The sequence below is a fragment of the Heloderma suspectum genome, chromosome 6 (genome assembly GCF_057233095.1).
Source record: "Heloderma suspectum isolate Gila_16-S chromosome 6, 16-S_ref, whole genome shotgun sequence".
Classification (NCBI taxonomy): domain Eukaryota; kingdom Metazoa; phylum Chordata; class Lepidosauria; order Squamata; family Helodermatidae; genus Heloderma; species Heloderma suspectum.
In genome coordinates, this window is record NC_139463.1 from 66,548,000 (window position 1) to 66,570,509 (window position 22,510).

Here is a 22,510-nt window from a genome sequence, read left to right on the forward strand (position 1 = left end):
TTGACCTGGGATTAGGGGAAAGCTCCTTCTAGGTCAGAAGATGAGGCTGGCCTAATAATGCCTCACATTTAAAAAATGTAAGCACCGTCTTATCTCAGCATCACAAAACCCAACACAAACAGAAATCAAAAATAACATTCTGTCCAAAGCAGAGGCACATGGCAACAACCTTGAGCCTGTACAGTAAATTAACACCATAGGAATTATTTTGAGACAGGGTTGAATTATGGAACCTGTTTTCAGTGTATGGCTTTGATCCTGGTACTTACAGAGTAATTATAGCACCCTTGTATTTAAGTACTGGCTTGGTGGCCAAAGGCAATTAGGAATTGTATGCAGGCAAGCAAGTGGGCTGGCAGAGAGGGGTTCGCTCTGCCCTTCCTCTGCCAGCTTCCTGCAGACTAGAAACTTTTGAGGGCTTGTTTACAAAGCTGAATTATAGTATAGTGTGCTCCTGAGCATGCCCGAAGTGCATTATTTCAAAAACTAAGCACTTAATTATAAAAGGCCAGCTTCTAGCCTCCAGCTAAATTTAGGGATGTTCTTGAGACACAGAAATCCAGCTGTTCCCATGCTGTATTCTTCAGTGTCATGTTATCCCACGCTGCCCAGCATCATGACAGATGGATCATATATAGAAACACACAGACTTCTCATGGTTATTTCTACTGTGACGACAGAGCTCCACAGGCCCTCTCCCTAGATGTAGGGCAGCCTTCCCCACCCTGGCTGGGGGATTATGGGAGTTGTACTCCCACACATCTGGAAGACACCAGGAAGGAGAAGGCTGTTGTACAGTGTTGTATTCCTACCTGTGTGTAAAAAAAGCAAGTAACACAATCACACCCTCAGTAAGGAGAAATGTTTGCACAAGTACCCTTTTCATCCCTTGGTACCCAGAGGTGTTGCCTGAATCTACAGTTAAAGCCTGCTTCATTCTGTGCTCTTCAACTGTTGATCTCCAGTCTGGGGATGCCTACTTCCTCAGACCACACTTCCTCCCATCCATTACTCCCTGCTCAGATCCTCCTGCCAAGAACGCACTGGGAGAACTGGTAACATCAAACTATGTCTTCCAATTAAGGCTTATCTGAGCCCAGCAGGAAGTCTACAAACTCTGCACATGCTAAGAGGCACTATCTTCTTTACTACTTCACACGTTTCAAGACTGAATTAACAACATTATAGTTAGCCATTATTTCTTGATCTTGCTTTGCCATCCCAGAGTTTCTAGTGATGCCACCAAAATTCACCAGAAATAGAATGCAGGTTGAATAATGTGATCCAGAAATTTCAGAATATTGCCCTGTAGATTCTGGCATTTTTTCCCAAAAACATGACAGTTCTGCCAAACCCTCCATCTGTTCATCAATTTAAAAGCCACAGAGAGGCTTCACTGTTTTCATACTTTTTACATCAGGGAAGTGCTGCTTTTACTTTCTCACAGTATCTCCATTCTTGCAATAGCAGAACGGTTACACTTTACCCTTTTCTTAACAAAGCAGCTCCTGTAAAAACATCTACATTGTGATTACTACAAATCCTATGATGAAGTGAGAACTTCATCAAATATGTGTATGCATTCATGTTTCCCCGCAGTTCCAGCACCACAAATCCCATGGTGCTGTATAGTTCTGAGATGCAAAACAGGCACACACAACAAAATGTACAGTTAAAAGATCTGCCAGATTCTAGGGAAGGCTTGAATATTCCAGAAGAAATCGTTCTGGATGGATGGAACATAAGGCGTTGGATCCAGACTACGTTAGCTGCATTCAGTTCCCAGTGAAATCAGTGATGCTCAAGTTAAGACATGACTAACTTGTCCCATTGATTTCAATAGGACACAAATGCAACTAGCCTACAGCTCAGTGCTATATATATCTACTCAGAAGTAAGTCCCACTGAGATCCATGGGTGCTTAGTCTCAGGTACATGGGGATAACACTGCAGTCTTAGTCTGGATTCAACCCAGTGGATTTCTCCAGAGGGATTCAAAGCATAACTACGTCTGTCACATCTTCAGATTGCCCACGCATCCACCCACCTCCATCACCAGATAAAACAGGCTAGGGCTAAAAAAAAGGGCCCAGTTCAGACGCTGTTTTCAATGTATCAGCCCCTTTGAGCACATTGCAAAGTGCATTTCTCCCTTGAGTACAGGAGCTGACACATGACATGGGGGCTTTGAAATTCAGATCAAAATCAGGCTTGTGATGAGTTTTCTAGCAGTATTTCCATGTCTCACTTTCTCTTTAGCACTTTTCTGCACCTGAATCCATCTCTTGTCATTCTTCCATATCTTAAAAGTGAATGCTTCCTTTTTAAGTAACATGCTTGATTGATATGAGGTTGAGATATGAGGACTAGGAGATCTTCATACAGTGTGTGTGTGTGTGTGTGTGTGCGCGCGGGCGGGTGTGTGCGAGCATGTGTGTGTTTTCCTGCTCAGCTAGAAATAAGCACACACAGAGGAAATGTTGTGGCTGTCTGTGAAAGTGAATCTGAGGTTTGAAATTGCAGGAGAGAAACATCCATGTGAGTTCTGCTATTGATTTTGGCAGGCACTGAACCAAGCATGCTCCATAAAAATAGAATGAGATGCAAAGAGAATGGGATCAGTTTACCTCTGAGCTGAATGCCAGAGCACATATCTGGAGGTGCAACTGCCCCATATGTGATGCCTGGAAGGATTATTTGCAAGGATTACTTGTGGCACAAAGGGATGGCTTGTCTGCCAACAAAGATGCATCAATGTATAATGTATTGTAAGGTGTTTGCCAAAGGGCCGGCTCTGCCATTGGTAAAATGGACAATCGTCCTGTCCGCATGTCAGTGGAGGCAGGATGCCCCCTTAATTGTTTCACCAACACCAACTGATGACTCCCAACATTCCTCTCTACCCTCAATCAGATGGTTATAACTGTGGTTTAGTATTTATGAGAATCAACTGGTACAGACTTGATAAGAGCCAGTACTCATCTTGGCTGTGCTCCTAAGATCCACTTTCAATATCTGAGCTTAGCTCTGAAAAATAAGAATAAAAGGGGTGGGTGGCTCAAGGCACATGCAGGGTATACCTGCTCCTCCATGCTGAGCAACTACATCTAGCCCTCTGCATATCTGAGATTAGAACAAGGGGCTTCCAGATCAGAAAGACATGAGACATGAGCAACTGTTCATTTTAGAAAAAGATTAACTGGCTGGGAATTATGGGAGTTGTAGTCTAGCATATCTGAAGGGAACCCAGTTGGGAAAGGCTGGATTAGCCTGAGAGATAGTCACAGGCCCAAGGCCACCCCAGTGAACTTTGTAGCTGAGTAAGGATTTGGAATTGGGTCTGCCTCTAATATTCTACTTGCCTCATCACACTGGATCTCTTTTTCCCTTGCCCTTACTGAACTATAAAACAGTCCTTGCTGTTTGGAACATCTTCCTAGTGTTTACCTTAAACATATTGTCCCTATAATAATCTAATTCCTTCCTTGCCTATCTTGTTTATTTACTGGCCTGCCCATGCCAAGGACCCAGAGTGGGTAAGGGTATATTATTCTACCCTACCTTAGTATCTGCCTTCAGCAGACAAGGGGGAAAGCACACAGGTTCATGCGTTTTGCACCTGGCTTCAAATGTCTTGCTAGAGGTGAAGTGGGATAAACATGGCTACCATTTTCTCTTTTGCTTACAATCAACAATGCCGGATGTCTTCTGTGATTCTGCATGAATGCAAGAAGAGCACAAGTTGTTTTATTAGGTTCAGAAGCCAGCATCCTGAGAATCTCAGCTTTCTTCCTTTTCTTAAAAGCAAGTTTGTAGTCCATCTTGTTAATGCACAGAGATTCCGTGCCTTTCACAACTGCATGACAGGCAGAAATCAAAGGTGAAGACTTTCCTACCATAAAAGTGTGGCGATGGGGAAAGCTTTGTTCATGGATCATTCAAGCTACTGAGCAGCTGTTAAAACATAGCACTTCGTTGTACGTCCATAAAAATGGTGGTAACTTCCCAGGTGGCTGCAAGCAAAGGCATGGAAGTGTATGGGCAAAGCCTCCTGAAATCTCAGAAGCACAATGCAGGGATAGGGGACAGAGCTTCAGTGTTCTCTGCAGAGCTCCTTGCCTTTCCGATAACCAGCGGAAGCAAGTACATTATGCAAAATAAGCAGCTGTAAATTTGCTTTCTTCCTTTATTATTTATTATTAAATTTATACCCTGCCTTTTTTCCTCTTGCAAGGAACCCAAGGTGGCTTACAACATCCTCCTCCTCTCCATTTTATCCTCACAACAACCCTGTGGGGGTAGGTTAAGCTGAGAGTCAGTGACTGGCCCAATGTCACCCAATGACCTTCATGGCTGAATGGGGACTAGAATGCTGATCTTCTGAGTCCTGGTCCAACACTGTAACCACTACACTACACTAGCTCTTTGTATGGTATTTGCAGGTCACAGAATTCAGCTGACAGAATTCAGCCAACCTTGCAGCAGAATTCTTTTCATATAAGTTGAGAGGGGACACAGTCCTGATTACCATCTTGAATTAGCCACTCAATTAAAAAAAAAATACTTTCCAGCCTGCCTACACTACCCGTTTTAGGTAGAACTATCCCTGTTTGGATTAATGTAAGCTTGAACCAGCGTTGTATCTTAGCAGCCATGTCTTAATTTGCGTTTCAGTCTAAAGTACTGCAAATTGTTTTTCTCTTCATTGAGGTTTCCTAAACAGGGAAGCTGTTCCTAAATATGCACCCGTAAGATTTCCATAATGGTGGAAGTAGCTGCAGAAGGAGGGAAAATTAAATTGGAAAATGGTGCAATAGGAAAGGGTTAACACATGTTCCCATATTGCAGTCCTGATCCAGATCGGGTGGCGGGGAGGGGGTGCTGCAGCTGCTACTGGCCAAAATTTAAGGAGACCAAATCACAGATCTCTGTCATCTCCTCTAGTTTGGCCCTTAACTGGCTTTTCAAAAAGACTAAACAGAAGCATGGATAGGTGTCTATCTATCAGCAGCTATTAGCCATGATATCTAAGTGGAGCCTCCATGGTAAGGGGCACTATATCTCAGTACCGGCTGCTATGGCCCACAGTAGAAGAGGGCTGTTGCTTTCCTGCTTTCCTCAAGATCTTCCCAGAGGCTTCTGGCTGGCCACTGTTGTAAACAGAAACCTGGACCACAAGGATCTTCAGTGTGATCCAGCAGGGCTCTACTTATATTCTCAGTGTGATCAATGTTGAACACAACAGTAAGCAAGGACTGCATAAAATTCTGCAGGTTGCATGGGAAGCCCCTTGTCTCACAGAATCTGCACTAAATTGCAAAGCCAGGCTCATTTCAAGCAACATCATGTTTGCTCAAACATTGACAGGAAGGAAAAGAAACCAAAAGTTGTGGCTGAGTCTTCCTTCATACATCCCAAACACATCTCACCAAGGGGTCACCATCTGGCCCCTGCCTTTCTCTCTTATCAGAGATCAGTGATCAGAGATACGGGATTCCCATGCTACAAGTGAGGCTTTTCAAAAGCTTCCGTTGTCAACAATGGCCTAATTACAGCATTTGGGGGGGAGCACTGCTGGGAACGGAAGGGTTAATACTCCCCCAACCATGCAAAAAAAAAAGAAATCCCTGAAAAATCACCCCTCCCAGGCTGCAGTGAGATTTTCTGAAAGCCTCCACTGGCGCCAGTGAAGACTTTCTGAATGTATCCTTCCAGCAAGGGGGGGGCGGATTTTCAGGGAGTACCGCTGGAGGCTCTTTAACAGCCTGATGGTGGTGGGGAAGGGGCGATGTGTGTGTGTGTACAGATACACGGAGAGAGGCAGAAAGAGTACATGTGTGAGAGAGAGCGAACGGGGTCTGGGCAATCACGTTGGGGCTGCATGCCAACAATGGGGTTGCCCCACCCCGTTTGGGGTTCAGCCTCACCCACAGCAGGAATGCAGCCCTCAACATGCTTGCCCAGAAAAAGGTTCCCCACCTCTGCTTTAGTGTCTTAGGAGGAAAACAGCAACTCCTAAGTCTGAGGCTGCAATCCTAAGCACTCTTACCACAAAGTAAGTACTACTGAACTCAGTGAGGCTTCCCCCACCCCCCCAACCCCAGCCAGTAGCATCAGGCTGCAAATGCAAAAGGAAAACAGATTGCTTCTTAATTTCTAGCAGGAACTGTAGCCCATCCTTCTGCTCACCCAGAGGTTTGCCAGTAATAAGGAACAGAAAACGATGAGGGATGGAAAACCAAGATGGTATTTTGGTAAATGCATACCAATGCTGTCATTAAAAAATGGAAAACGTTTCATTGCTATGTACTGTCAGCATGGCCAGGAATCAAAAGCAGTTCAGAGAGGTGAAAATACTGTGACTGTAGACAGGGCCTAGGGGGGTCTCAGTTAATACAAAGGAATAGGGATTGAGAGAGAGAGAGAGAGAGAGTGTATTGATTAGGGATAGGTCTTAGATAGCTTAAAATGGGGTCTTCATCTTCAGGGACTGTACACGTCATGGTAGGTGGCAATACTGCAACCGAAACTCTCCCCATGACCTGAGTTCGATCTCAGCAGAAGCTGGGTCTCGGGTAGGCAGCTCAGGTTGACTCAGCCTTCCATCCTTCCGAGGTCGGTAAAATGAGTACCCGGCTTGCTAGGGGAAAGGTAGTCACGACTGGGGAAGGCAATGGCAAACCACCCCATTACAGTCTGCCAAGAAAACGCCAGCACAAGCGGCGTCCCTCTAGGGGTCAGCAATGACTCGGTGCTTGCACAGGAGGAACCTTTCCTTTCTTGTGAACCTACCTGGGGCATCTTGCTCAGAAGCAGAGTGCTGGGCAAGATGCACCTTTCATCTAATCCCATGCAGCAGTTCTTCTGTCCTCAAAAGCCTTACAGTAGCCATAGTCCAGTTGCACAACACACTTTAACCATGTGTCCTTACATCTATCTATACACGTGCACTCAACTGACACAGAACTATCTGGATCTTTTGCAGAGGTATAGTACGCGTGCGGCTGATTTTGCACTGAGAAACCAGCTCAGGAACATCAACGAAGGTTAAGTTTAAAACATGCACATTTTATGGCACCACAGATGTTTACAGAAAGGAAAGCTTTGATTGGTATACCACCCCCCAGCACTGAACCGGCAGGCTGTTCCTAAGAGCAATGATAGAGTGAGAAAAGATGGAGATGGGGAGTTACGGTCTGCCAAACAGGGAACAGGGAGGGTGCTTGAGAAATGGCAAGGTGGTACTTTGAGGCCCAAGCATAGTGGGGTACCCTGGGTTTCAGTGGCACAGGGTGGGCCGTGCAAGGGCAGAATGGACAAATTTAGAATAACAGGATAAAGAAAGAAAAATAAAATCAGAGCAGGTATATTTACCTGTTTCAGAGGAAGGGGGAAACAAAGGGCTTTACTTCCTAGTTGGTCAAGAGTCACTTGAAAACCCACAGTGAGCAATAATAACTATTCTGGCTTCTGGACACCAATTCACCATGTAAACAGGGAAATCTATATGGGTTGGAAAACTGCTGTGTATATATTGGCCTCCATGTAGATCAAGACTAATTTAGGTAATGATGGGGAATCAATGGTTGCCTGAGCTGTTATTAGGAGCCTCTGAGCCTGCATGGCATAGAATGTAGTTTAAAAATAGAATTTGGAATGGAGAGTAATAAAACAATCCCTCTCCTTGGTCCCTGACTAAACAGAGGAAAATATCAGACACGGAGAGAGACAAGGCAATTGAGAGAAGGAGGAAAGCCAGGTAAGTGTTGAATGTGCCTGGCTCAAGGACCTGCAAAGCCTAGCCCAATACCCTAATCTCTTAGTTTGGCTACAAGGAGGACGAACCGCTGAGCTTAAAGCAATCATCCTTAACAATCACACTGCTTACTCCCACTGCAAGACATGGCATTAACCTGTACGTCCAAAACAGTGAACCCAGCATGGTCCATGCATGCAGAGTAGACCTCAAGCGCCACTGGGGCAGGCAGCCTAATTCTCAGTGCGGTTGGGCAGCATCACTGAAACAGGCACCATCTAAATGCCACAGTGTATGCTTCACATAGGTGATCCTCTGTCTGGGAATACAAGGCAGCAAGACAGCACAAGCAACAAGGAAAGCTCTGGTCCTGGAAACATGGGTTGGGCTCCAGAGCAAGAGAGAGAGCAATAGTGCTACGAGCAAATTATAGAGGAATGGGCAACATGCCAGGCAAAACCCAGGAGGATCATAGAGTCAAGTTAAATACAAGATAAATAAATACAGCAGAGAATCTGAGCATATTGAGTTCCATGGAAGATCTTCTCTAAGAAATCTTTCAAAGTGGGACAAGACTCAAAGGCAATTATAAAGTCCAAGCTAAGAGCACAAAGGAGACAACTGGGCTCTTCACACAACACACAAAGCCACACTCGGTGGTTGAGTGTGGGTTGTTGTTGAACTGTGGGTTGCTTTTGAATCATGGGTTAGTGTGTAGTCTGAACCCAGGACATTTTCCGTAGGGTGGCTTGTTAACCATGCAGTGCGGCTCGTTAACCACCCTAAACAACTCAACAACAAACCATGGGTTCTCAAGGTGGCTTGTTCGAGAAAATAAGCCACGCTGCTTGTTTAACAAGCCACCCTATGGAAAATGTCCTGGGTTCAGACAACATGCTAACCCAAGGTTCAACAAACAACCCACGGTTCAACAACAACCCACACTCAACCACTGAGTGTGGCTTAGCATGTTGCGTGAACCCAGCCCATGACTTGGGGTACACTGAGGATATGGTAAAACAAAGGTTTCAGTAGCTTGGCTCTGAGAGCCCTCCAGAGGACCTTAGCTTCTTGAATGAGTTTAGGCCTGCTAATTAAGCATGACAAAAGTTAGACTTCAATGGAACAAATAGGTAGAGGTTACCAGAATGAAAGAGACAATGAGAGATACCCAGGTGGTGTTTCAACCTACTGATTTACCTTGAGGTGACGATACTTCACGACTGGAAGAAATTTCTCACCAAAGCGTCAGATTGACCAATTCGTAGGTTACCTCGTGGCTTGCTTTGACTAGGTTGGTGATCTGGAGATAAGGAAGGTATTTGCATTTAGCCAGAGTTCCCGTTGTTCATCCGCTCCCATAAGGAGTATGGGAGTGGCTGAATTTCCAGGGGGGCGGGGTAGCCCTGTTAATTTGTTGCAGCAAGCAAAGAATCCTGTGGCATCTTATAAGCTAACACATTTATTTTGCCATAAGTTTTTGTGGACGCTGCATATGATAAAGTGGACAGTGTCCACAAAAGCTTATGCCAAAATAAATGTGTTAGTCTTAAAGGTGTTGCAAGACTCTTTGTTGTTCCTGTTGATTGTGTGACAGCAGAGGACACACAGGCCATGAACTTTAATTACAATGGCAGGTAGATAACATACTACCATTAGGATCCTTTTGCTCCTAGTTGCAGTGAGTCTTTTATGCATGCAGCCTTCTCCAGAATAAAATACATATTCAACATATTCAACAAGGTGCCTTGGTGATGTCAATAAAATACATGTGTAAAAGCCATCATGGCTAAGCATCTCAGTAACAATCTCCAACAAGGAACCAGCTGTATTGCCCCAGCCGTGGGCGTCGACCTCTTATTGAGAGGTGCCAAGATAGTGATAAATCAGATCCAGGTTTACTTACAAGGAGTAGTTTATTGAGTAACTTAGAGCAAGTAGGCATACCCAATGGTTGAATCAGACAGCTTTTCTGAACCCAGAGCCATGGGGTACAATGGGTTTTATACAATACAATACATTTTAGCAGTAAGGCAGCATAACAGCAGCAAGCGCCCCTAGCATTCATTCCCAGCATAGACTAGAAGTATTTGGTTCTCAGCACAGCTACCTAAGATAAACAAACTTTGCTTCCCAGGCACATCTTGATATCGGCCTTCTGACTCATCTCAACATGCTCAGAGGCCTACTAGCATGGGAATTGCACCTTAATGAACTTAAGCAAGCATTATGGATCTCTAGGCCCCTCTAACACCATAAATGACTTGGCTACACTCCTGGGGCCAATACACCAGCATGCTCTTGCATGGCTCCCATTCATTTAAAAGGGGCTTGTATAGGAAAATCTCCTGCTAGATTGCACTGAATGTTTTTCTCCCTATCCTTTGACAATATTTACTCTACTAGTCCTTCCCTTTTCCTCCCCACCCCTTAAATAAATTGCACATGCTACTATTCCGCTAATGGAACATGTATAATGATACAGAGCAAGCTTCTATAATTTTCTCCTGGTTTATTATTCAAAGTAAAACATTATAATAAAAAGTTCAAATCATCACAGGGGGAAAAATCAAATCAATTGTGTATGGGTCAGAAAGAGGCTCCAGAAAACAGTAAGAGGAAGGAATTCCCCACATATTCAAAGTCACATCAGGTTTGGGTGTTGCTGTTTTATCATGACCACCGATTCCAAGGTTGAGCTCTAGCGTTTAAAATAAGTTCTGGGGTTGAACCCTGCCTCAGATTATATCTGTTATTATCTATTACTCCACATGCCATTACCATGTCAATAAAACCTCTTCTTCTATAGCATCCGCATGGAAGTCTGGTGTAGGAGGCTCTGGGGTTGCAGAGGAAGCCTCGGAAATTATTTGCCGAGGGGCTATCAGGCTTCTTGTGATCCGTAGGAGATAGAGGCAGTTGCTACGACAACAGCTAGAATCCCTCCTCTCTGCAGCAACCCACGTTCCTTCCAGTGGAATGGCTTTGAAGCTCCATAGGCCAAGCCCAGAGGCTAGAGGTGCGAAGCGTTGGCTGCCTGCGTCTTTCAACGGTCTCGTCAGTCTTCAGCATGGAGCGTGATGTGGGGGTTTCATCATGCTGTCATCAGGGTCTTAAGCAGTTTCGCCAATGACTGCAACGGAGAAGTAGCAGACTCTTGGCTGTCACTGAAACACAGCTGGAAACTCCCTAGCACAAACATACCCTCCAACACTTCTCAGATAAAAATAGGTAGCCCATGCTTTCCACGAAGGACTCATCCACAATTTAGTTGTGGTTTCAAACTGCTTTCCTCCCCTCACCCCACTGCTATCTTGTCTTTTTGCAAACTGGTTCAGCACCACTGGTATGGTATGCTGCATCTACCACTTTTCAAGGTACCACACTGCTTACCTTAAGAACATCAGAAACTGCTTGATACCAAGTCAGGCCATTGGTCTATTTAGCCTGGGATTGTCTGTCCCCTCTGACCTGCCGTGGCTCTCCAGAGTCTCAGATGGAGGTCCTGCTCAGCCTCACTGCCTTTTACGGGAAAAGCCTGGGCACTTCTGCAATGTAAAGTATGTGCTCTGTTCACTGAGCCTTGCTGGCTGCATTACAACACGCCTGTCCACATGCCCTGGGCCGGGACCAAAAGAAGAATGGCTGGCTCAAATCATTTTGCTGCCAGAAGCAGCTGTATCTAAAAAGCCAACGCCCAGAATCTCTTGCACTGTAGCATAGGATGTTGGGGCTCGAGCACACTCTCTCAAATCACATGCTCTTAAAAATAATGTGCACCTGTCCCCCACATGCAATTGGCACTACAAGAGTCAGATTCGGATAACTGCGGGTTTTTCTATTACTAAAGAAAGAGACTCCGTGGCTTCTCTGTTGCAATTCTGTGTCAGCTTAGCTCTTTTGCCAAAGATATACTATTAGTCTTCAAAGGAATTCCTTTGCAGAGCGCGCTTAACACTATGCCCTCTCTTAGAAACATATCTATTGTTGCTCTTTCACATCCAGTCTGAGAAAGAGTTCTGTATAGCTTGAAAATGCATTGCATAAGTACAATCAGCAGAAAATGCTGAAGAAATTAAGCCCGTTATTATCTCAATCCCTGGGAAAGACCCTGATGCTAGGAAAGATCGAAGGCAAAAGGAGAAGAGGACGGCAGAGGATGAGTTGGCTGGATAGCATCACCGACGCAATGAATATGAACTTGAGCACGCCCCGGGAGAGAGCGGAGGACAGGAAAGCCTGGCGTGCTATGGTCCAGGGGTCACGAAGAGTCGGACACGACTGAACAACAAAGAGGATGTAAGATATGCGTGATCACATTTCACATGTTGCTGTTGTTTTTTTAAAGAAACAGCAGATGCCCAGGGGTTAGGGTGATTATGAGGCTCCACAGTGTGTAGGAAGCAGGGTTACCTCTTTCCTCCACACTGTGGTCCCAATGAAGATCACCCCCCAGCTGCTGAGAGGGAGGTCACCACTGCTGTTAATGGCAGCTTTGCTCCCAGGGCAAATAGAAGCTCAGGAGGGAGCAACTTTGGACCACAGTGTGGGAGGAAGGGTCTGATGGCGGGGACGGTCGGGAGGAACCTGTTATTTCTTTAAAAAAAAAAAAAAACAAGACACATGCAATGCGATCACATGGTTCTTGTATTTCGTTTGGCCCTGTCTACCCCCATCCCCAAATTAGCTCCAGTCTGAACACAGGTTTCAGCAGTTGCCATGCCCCAAACTTGGCAACTTACAAGGGTTTTCCTTGTCTCCCACTTGTCAAAATTTGTTTATACACCATGCTCTTCAGCCAGAAGGGCTCCCACAGCTGCTTAGAGATCAATAGGAACTGGACAGTCTCTGCCCTCAGGACACAACAACAAAAGGAAAAAGGCATGGGGAGGGAAAAAGGAAAACAGGAAGATGCAGGCACCACTTCTTAATGTTATATGGTTCTTATACCGACCAGCTGTGATGGAAACAGGCTGCGTGCAGTTCAGAAACAGGCTTTCTGGGCCTTCTAAGAAATACACTGGTAACTTGAGTTTCCTTGAAATGGCTGCAATGAGGCTGGAAGTTGTTGATCTTACAGGGTGGGGCCTTGGCTTTCTGAGGCCTATTTGCAAACTGACCGTTTCTTGCCAGCCTTGCCACTACAGATAAGGCTTAGGGGACCCAGATGATATCAGCAGTCTTTGTGGCAATGGCCAATTTCATTATGGACTGTTTCGATGTATTACACTGTGCTCAATGCTATACAGATCTTGACATATTCTTACAAAATCTGTAGTTAGGCTCCCAGCTACTTTCACATAACCCCACTGAAACCACTAGGGAACTGGAGACCCTTGAGCAACAATCTAAATTCAGATCTGTTTGTATTTTGGGATTCTGAGATTCAACTGTGTGCATGTGATACTGAATGCAAAACTGGGCATCCTGTTAATGTTATAACTCTTTTGGTAAAAAGTGGTTTTCTAGGCCTTACGGCTGTAAAGATAGGCTTGCAAAGTGTGCAAGCAAAACACTGGAGAAATTAGAATAGCTTAAGAAGCGGGAAGCGAGGGGTCAGCAGGCAACTGAGTCGTTCGATGACTGGGCTTCAGCACCTTATATAGCTTCTTCCTCATAACTAGCAGAAGCAGAATCATTTATGCAAAATAAACAAAAATGTTTAAACATTTACCATTCACAAGGGTCTTTTTCACATGCAGCTTTTATCCTGGTATTGACATTGCTCACTAACGGAAGACTGTGGGCCCTTTGGATGATGCCATCAACCTCCAGGGTGTCTCCTGCACTAAATGACCTTTATTCTGTTTTTTAAAAGATCGGAGATAATGTGCTATCAAATTACCCCGCTTGTGTTCCACTTGAGTTCCCTCCATGAAAAAGGAAAAGCGGCAAGAAGAGGAGCGAGATCAATGAAACCTATGGAAGACTCAGATATGAGGAGAAGGAGGGGGAAAGGTGAGGGGAAGGAAGCGCATGTAAAGAGAGTCTGTCACAGGGCTCCTTCACACTGAGCTTTTATCCTGCGATTGAGATTGCTACTTCACAGAAGTTTGCAGGCTCTTTACATGACGCCGTGACCCTCCAGGGTGTCTCCTGCACTAAATGCCCTTTGTTCCGTTTTTAAATAGATCACAGATAATGAGCTATGAAATTACCCCGTTGTGTTCCGCTTCAGTTTCCTCTGTGAAAACAGTTAAAGTGGCAAGAAGAGGAGCGAGATCAATGAAAGAGAATGGAAGACTCAGATACAGGGAGAAGGAGGGGGGGAGGGGAGGGGAGGGGGGAAGGAAATGTGTGTAAAGGGAGTCAGTTGTGATCCTGCATTTAAAACGGAAGCAGAAAGCCCCATTTTAAATGCAGGCTTTTAGGCTGGTGTAGAAATACTCACAGTTGCAGAATCCAGCTTTTCTTGGCACATGATTTTTCCCCTTTAAGCACAGAGCACACACAGCCCTGTTTATATTACAGCCAACTGGTAATATAATTTCTGTATTTACAAACTAAAATAAGATGGAGGAGGCTCTTTGATGACTGCCAGCGCAATCAGCTTCCCCCGCAGTCTCTTTCAGGGAGCTCAAAGCTCTGTTGTGGAACTGAGCGCCAAAGCAGCCCCCACTCCTTTGCTATGCTCCTTGCCAAATTATCCCACACAGTTTGGTTCCAAGGGCTTTGTGGCACACTACAGGACCAGTCCAGGTCATTGGATGGCTGGCAACTGAATCCTCAGTTGGACACAGGCACAGCCATGGAAACATGACATTCTGGCCATGAAATACATTCTTCCAAGTAGAACTTGCTTGCAAAAATGAACCCTATATTCTCCCAGTTTGATTCCCCACCCCACTCCCCAGTGTCCCATCCATGCAATTGGATTTAGGAGGTGGTGGGAAAAGAGAACAAGATTCAGAAGCTTGAAATTTGGCTTACTTGATACTTGAAACAATTCCCTTAAAATTATCAGTGAGAAAAAAAGGAAAGAAAGGAAAGAAAAAATACCTGTTATTGAAGCAACATAATTTGAGCCAGCGCCTAGGATTCCTGAGCTGCACATTGAGCTACCCAGGGTGTTAGCTGCTTTGCTTGACTTTGTCTCACTTGGAGCCTGAACGTGGCCTTTCCAGAAACCAAACGTGTGCCTACCACTGCCCTGCTCAGACGAGAACCCTGAGCAGTTAAAACCAATACCTGGGACAGAACACCCCCAGCCTTTAGCACACATTAGAATCCATGGTAGGGAAAAAATATCACGAGACTTTAATCTGTACAGATGACCACAGTCATGGTGGAAAACCTTACCACTTAGCGAGTTAGTTATCTGTCTCTCAGCAATGTCTCTCAGCAAACCTAAAATACAGGGAAATAATGCACACTGCCTTGAATGCCTTCGAAGAAAGGCATGTTATAGTATAAATAAATCTGACACCTTCCCAATCCATCTGCTGCTGTTTCTATCTGCTGCCTAATTTCATCAGTGCTACCCTGTACCTATTGGATGGGACTGGTTGAGACCAGGGGTTGGCAACCTTTTTTCTGTTCTGCATTCCCTCACAGGTAACCTGTCAAGGGCCACCTGTTGACAGCGGGTGGGGCCAAAGCCAACCGGGGGGGGGGCGGTCATCCCTTTTCTCTGTCTTTTTCTGCCACTGCCTTTTCTCTCTCTTTCTGCTACCCCATGTTCTCTGTCCCCCTTCCCACCCAGCAGGCTGCCAGGGATGAAAGAGACTGCTGTTGACAGAGGTCTGATCACATGCAGAGAGCTTTTAAAATTAGGCAGAGGGCTTTTGAAATTAGGCTTTTTAAAAATTAGACTGCCTGCAAATTGTGGATGTCTTCAGTTTTCCACATGACCAGCTCTCCTATGGCCCAGGACCAAAACAAATGAGTTAGAACAATGCTACTGAACAGCAGAACATCAGAAGAGCCACACTGGATCAGATCAAGGATCCATCTAGTTCAGCATTCTGTTCACACAGTGGCCAACCAGCTGTCGACCAGGGGCCACAAGCAGGACATGAGTACAACAGCACCTTCCCACCCATGTTCCCTAGCAACTGGTGTACATAGGCATACCACCTCTGGTACTGGAGGTAGCACATAGCCATCAAGCCTAGTAGCCATTGACAGCCTTCTCATCCAGGAATTTGTCTAACACCCTTTTAAAGCCATCCATGTTGATGTCCATCACTATATCTTGAGGAAACGAATTCCATAGTTTAAATATCCGTTGTGTGAAGAAGCCCTTCCTTTGATCTGTCCTGAATCTCCCCACAATCAGCTTCATGAGATGACCTTGGGTTCTAGGATTTTGAGAGAGTGAGAAAAAAATTCTCCCTATCCACATTCTCCACACCATGCATAATTTTGTAGACCTCTATCATGTCTCCCCTTACCCTCCTTTTTTCCGAGCTAAATAATCCCAGTTGTTGTAATCTTCCCTCACAGGGGAGATGCTCCAGCTCCTTGACCATTTTAGTTGCCCTTTTCTGCACTTTTTCCAGCTCTCCAATATATTTTTTTAGGTGTGGTGACCAGAACTGTACACAGTATTCCAAGTGTTGTTGCACCATAGATTTGCATGGGGGCAGTATGACGTTGGCAGTTTTATTCTCAATTCCTTTTCGAATTATGCCTAACATGGAGTTTGCCTTTTTTAAAGCAGCTGCACACTCAGTCAACATTTTCATTGCGCTGTCCACCACAAACCCAAGATCTCTTTCCTGGTCAGTCACCACTAGCTCAGATCCCATCAGGCTATACTTGAAGTTGGGATTTTTTGCCCCAATGTGCACCACTTTACATTTGCTTACACTGAATTGCATTTGCCAGTTGGCTGCCCATTCTCCCAGTTTGGAGAGATCCTTTTGGAGCTCCTCACAATCCCTTTTCGTTTTGACCACCCTAAATAATTTGGTGTCATCGGTAAACTTGGCCACTTCACTGTTCACTCATAATTCCAGATCATTTAAGAACAAGTTGAAAAGCACTGGTCCCAATGCAGATTCCTGTGGGGCCCCACTATTTATATCCCTCCATTGGGAGAATGTACCATTCATTCCAACTCTCTGCTTTCTGTTCTTTAACCAGTTACTGATCCATAAGAGGACATCTTCTGTTATTCCATGACTGCTGAGCTTGCTCAGGACTCAGGTAGTTCGTTCTGTAGGCCAGTAGATAGACCCTTCTTCATATAGGCCTCCTGTTGGCCAGAGGGCCTCCAGGAGAAAGTCTCAGGTTGCATTCTTTAATCTGGTGTTAAAAGGCTCTGGGGCAACAGGGCTGAGAAAGGCCTCTGTTTGAAACCCTGCAAGTGCCTCTGCCTGTCTGACTAGACTGGTCTTCCCTGACTTGGTGCCCTCCAGGTGTGTTGGACTACAATTACCATCATTCCCAGCCGGTTGAGACCACTGGGTGGGAATGATGGGAACTGCAGTCCAGCACATCCATACAACATAAGAACATAAGGAGAGCCCTGCTGGATCAGACCAAGGGTCCATTTAATCCAGCATTCTGTTCACACAGTGGCCAACCAGTTGTTGACCGGGAGCCCATGAGCAAGGCATAAGTGCAACAGCACCCTCCCACCCATGTTCCCCAGCAACTGGTGTACATAGTCATACTGCCTCTGTACTGGAGGTAGCACATAGCCATCAGGACTAGTAGCCATTGATAGCCTTTTCCTCCAGGAATTTGTCCAACCCCGTGTTAAAGCCGTCCAAATTGGTGGCCATCACTGCATCCTGTGGTAGAGAATTCCACAGTTTGACTATGCGCTGTGTGAAGAAGTCCTTTTAGGGTACCAGATTAAGGAAAACTGGACTACTCAGTACTGGGCAAGATGGACTAATGAACTGTCAGCATGAGGCAGCTTCATATGATCAGCCCCAAGAAGCCTTAAGTTCAAGATCCAGTGAGTAAAAACTGGAGCTAAACCAAATTGTCCCCCAATGTTGCGATTCTATCTGAAGACTGATTTACGTTGTTTTATTGCTGTGATGGTATTGATTATATGATGTTTCATTGTTTTAATTTTTTTTTAAACCACCTTGTAAGGAGTTTTGCTAAAATGCATGGTATAAATATGTCATCATCTAGCCAATATCATTGGAATTCTTGACCACATAGTGTTATCAGAAGCCAACTCAGAAGGATAAAAACAAGCACAGCAGAGCATGATCATCACCAGGACCATGAACAGGCAGGGGCAGTGAAATAGGTGACGGGGGGAGATGAAATCTTCCCAGAACCATTTTCAAGCTAAATAAGTTCATCTGAAAACTTTCAGGTCAGCTTAGTAAAAACTGGCTCAGATTTAGTCCTGGCCTTCTCACACACAAAAACACATTAAACACTGCCTCTCACTAAAAGCGACATTTGCATTTATGGCGTCTAACCTGAACTGGCTAGAATCAGCATCCAGTTGTTTTTTTAAATGTCTCTCTTCCATGTTCTAGCTCACACTAACAGCCTTCACACATGAACACAAATAGCAAAACAGAAATTGAAAGGCATTTGTGGGTGTGTGACAACATTGTTTGTCATCGAAAAATTAAGTGGCAGAAGGTTTTCCTTGGTGGGCCTTTAACTTCTAGCCTCTCTTGGCTCACATCCAGGAACCAGTTCAATCTCGCTTCACCTTCAGCCTGTTCATATCTGGCAAGCTGCAATACTGGCCTCCAAGCAGAGGTACACAAACCTAGCCAACAGTTGATGTGTCTGAATCAGCAAAACTAAACAGAACGTAAAGCCATACGTTGAAGGCATTTATCAAGCTGAGTGGTGTGGACAGGGAAAATTTATCTCCCCCTCTCCCCAAATCCAAGAATTTGGAGATCATCCCCTGAAACTCTGAGGAAAGACATCTATGCAGAAGAAAGAGAAACAGTTCTTCCTAAGAAGTAGAACAAATCATGCAGAACAAAAACTGCAGAATAAAACCCACAGAACTGATTGCCACAAAACCTTGAACGGCCACCAGCACAAACAAACACTGCATGAATACATGTCTATAGGCTACAGCTAGAGCCATCATACCCAGGAGCAGGATTTGCATAGTCACAGACAGAATATAAGAACATAAGAAGAGCTATGCTGGATCAAACCAAGGATCCATCTAGTCCAGCATTCTGTTCACACAGCGGCCAACCAGCTGTCGACCAGGAACCCACAAGCAGAGCATGAGCGCAACAGCACCCTCCCACCCATGTTCCCCAGCAACTGGTGTACATAGGCTCACTGCCTCTGGTACTGGAGGTAGCACGTAGCCATCAAGACTAGTAGCCACTGACAGCCTTTTTCTCCAGGAATTTGTCCAATCCCTTTTTAAAGCCATCCAAAGTGGTGCCCATCACTACTTCCTCTAGTAGCAAATTCCGTAGTTTAACTATGCGCTGTGTGAAGTACTTCCTTTCATCTGTCCTGAATCTCCCACCAATCAGCTTCATAGGATAACCCCAGGTTCTAGTATTTTGAGAGAGTGAGAAAAATGTCTCCCTATCCACATTCTCCACACTATGCATAATTCTGTACACCCCTATCATGTCTTCCCTTACCCTCCTTTTTTCCAAGCTAAACAATCCCAACTGTTGTAACCTTCTCTCATAGGGGAAGTCCCTTGATCATTTTAGTTGCCCTTTTCTGCACTTCTTCCAGCTCAACAATATATTTTTTTAGGTGTGGTGACCAGAACTGTAGACAATATTCCAAGTGCAGTCGCACCATAGATTTGAATAAGGGCAGTATGATATTGGCAGTTTTATTCTCAATTCCTTTTCTAATTATACCTAAAATGGAGTTTGCCTTTTTTACAGTGGCCGCACACTGGGTTGACATCTTCATTGAGCTGTCCACCACAACCCCAAGATCTCTTTCCTGGTTGGTCACCGCTAGCTCAGGTCCCATCAGGTTATACTTGAAGTTGGGATTTTTTGCCCCAATGTGCATCACTTTACACTTGCTTACACTGAGCCGCATTTAGATGCCCATTCTCCCAGTTTGGAGAAATCCTTTTGGAGCTCTTCACAATCCCTTTTTATTCTAACCACCCTAAAAATTTGGTGTCACCCACAAACTTGGCCACTTCACTGCTCACTCCTAATTCCAGATCATTATGAACAGGATGAAAAGCATTGGTCCTAATACAGATCCCTATGGGACCCCACTATTTAATTCCCTCCACTGGGAGAGTTTACCAGTACTCTCTGCTTTCTGTTCTTTAAACAGTTACTGATCCATAAGAAGACCTATCCTCTTATTTCATGACTGCTAAGTTTGCTCAGGAGTCTTTGGTGAGAGACTCTGTTAAAAGCCTTTTGGAAGTCCGAGTAAACAATGTCTACTGGATCACCCCTGTCCACATGTTTATTGACACTCACAAAGAACTCTAAAAGGTTAGTGAGATGGGAATTACCTTTGCAAAAGCCATGTTGATTCTTTTTCAGCAGAGCTTGTCCTTCTATATGCTTGGTAATTTTATCTTTAATAATGCCCTCAACCAATTTACCCAGAACAGACGTTAAGGTAACCGGCCTGTAATTTCCCGGATCCTCCCCAGATCCCTTTATGAAAATTAGCTGATCTTAGGGACATGTTGCATATTTTGTTTAGAAGATCAGCAATTTCATATTTGAGTTCTTTGAGCACTTTAGGATGGATACCATCTGGGCCCAGTGATTTATTTGCTTTCAATTTATCTGTCAGGGTGGACACTAAGCCCAGAGTAGTTCTGATTCTGAGGAAGAGCAGCTGCTCCTGGGAGAGGAGCACGCTCTTCCTTCCCAGGGCCAACAGCTGGCAGGGATTCCTCCCACCAGCATTCCTAGCATAGATAGTAGTCCCGGGAGTGAGAGAGCACGAGAAGCAGACTTCCTGAACGCGCGACGCCAACGCAGGGAGCGGCGCCAAATGGAGAGCGCGGAAAGGAGGCGTAGTGCCCGTTTGGCGCGCAAACAATGGTTGCACCCAGAGGATCCAAGGGAAAGGGGGAAGAACTCTCCTTAGCCCATAAGTTCAGGGTCTGCCAGTGATTCTCCTTCAAACAGGGACCAACTGTTCCAACTCAGGGCATAGGTACTCTGCTGCTCATATCTAGTTGCTAACAGTAGAGTTGTTAAGTAGTAAAGAAGAATAAAGCTTTGAAAAGAATCCCTTTGTCTGTGTCTGGACTTGGCTACTGGATTAGACTGAGAGAGGCCTCCAAGGAGCCCTTGACATTATCAATAAGGTTGAGAACTTCATCTTTTGTCACCACTATTTGCCCCAGTTCCTCAGACACCCTTCCTGAAAACATCCGTTCAGGCACAGGTATCTGTCCTATATCTTCTGCAGTAAAGACAGATGGGAAATAATTCATTCAGCTTCTCTGCAATCTCATTGTCCTCCTTCAGTACTCCTTTAACTCCGTTGTCATCCAGTGGTCCAACTGCCTCCCTAGCTGGTTTTCTGCTTCTAATATATTTAAGGAATTCTTGATTGTTGGCCTTGATGTTGTTAGTGATACGCTCTTCAAAATGCTTTTTTGCATCTCTTATTTTCTGCTTGCATCATCTTTGTGCAAGCTTGTGCTTCCTTTTGTTTCCCTCAAAAGGCAGCACAAGCTGGCACAAAGGTGATGCAAGGAAGTCTTGGGCAAGACTTCCATTTTCTGAAGGAAGCGCTCTTTTCTCTAATAGCTGCCTTAGTCCTGCTCATTAACCATGCCGGCAACCTCTTGGACTTCGTGCTACCTTTCCTAACCTGTGGCATACATTTTAGCTGGGATTCTATTATAGTGTTTTTGAGTAATCTCCAAGCATTTTGAAGGGATTTAATCCTCTTGACTCCATCTTTTAACTTCCTTTTCACCAGTTCCCTCACTTTAGAGAAGTTTCCTCTTTTGAAGTCAAATGTGTTGGACTTCCTGGGCAATTTTCCACTTAAATATATGTATCAAATCTGATCGCACTGTGATCACGGTTTCCAATTGGTTCAACAACATTTACATCTCATACTACGTTCTGGGCGGCACCACTTAGGATTAAATCCAAGGCTGTTGCCCTCTGGTCGGTTCCATGACCAACTGTTCTAGGGCAGAATCGTTTAGGGCATCAAGAAATTTAACCTCTTTGTCATGGCTGGAACATGCAATTATCCAATAAATGTGGGGGTAACTGAAGTCACCCATTATTACACGTCCTTGTTTGGAGGCCTCCCTGATTTCGTTTTCCATCTCAAGGTCACTCTGGACATTCTGGTCTGGGGGATGATAGCATGTTCCTAGCACTAATTTAATTCTGGATATCTCTGACGACTGATGACACCCACTAGACCAAGGGTGGGAATGTCTTTCAGCCCAGAGGCCAAATTCAGTTTCGGAGAAGCTGTCAAGAGGCCCACATTCGGGTGCGGAGGGCTGAAGGCAAACAGGGCTGGGCCAGAAGCAAAAAGAGTGGAGAAAAAATACCAGCATATTTTAGCTCTTACTGCCAGTATCTAAGCTTTAGGAGAGGTACAAAAAAACTGCTTTGGAAATGGGTAAAAAACTGCACAAAATCCAAGAAACCACCGAACGACTGGTGGTTGGGGAAAAGGGATGAGGCTTTCCGGAGAGCCCCTGTGGGCCAGATGTGGCCCACGGGCCTAATGTTCTGCACCAGTGCACCAGACAAGGGCACCCTGCCTCTGCAAAATGGCACAGGATGGGTACTGTCACCATGACCTGCTAATTTACTTCCACGGAGGATCCTGTTGACTACTGTTGTGCCATGGGGTGTGGGA

General features: G+C 45.0%; 1 protein-coding gene across 1 annotated transcript in view; it reads right to left on the reverse strand.

Annotated features, from left to right (window-relative positions):
- Positions 1-22,510, reverse strand: part of LOC146341064 (acid-sensing ion channel 2) — a 598,108-nt gene that overhangs the window by 525,231 nt on the left and 50,367 nt on the right. The window lies entirely within an intron of this gene.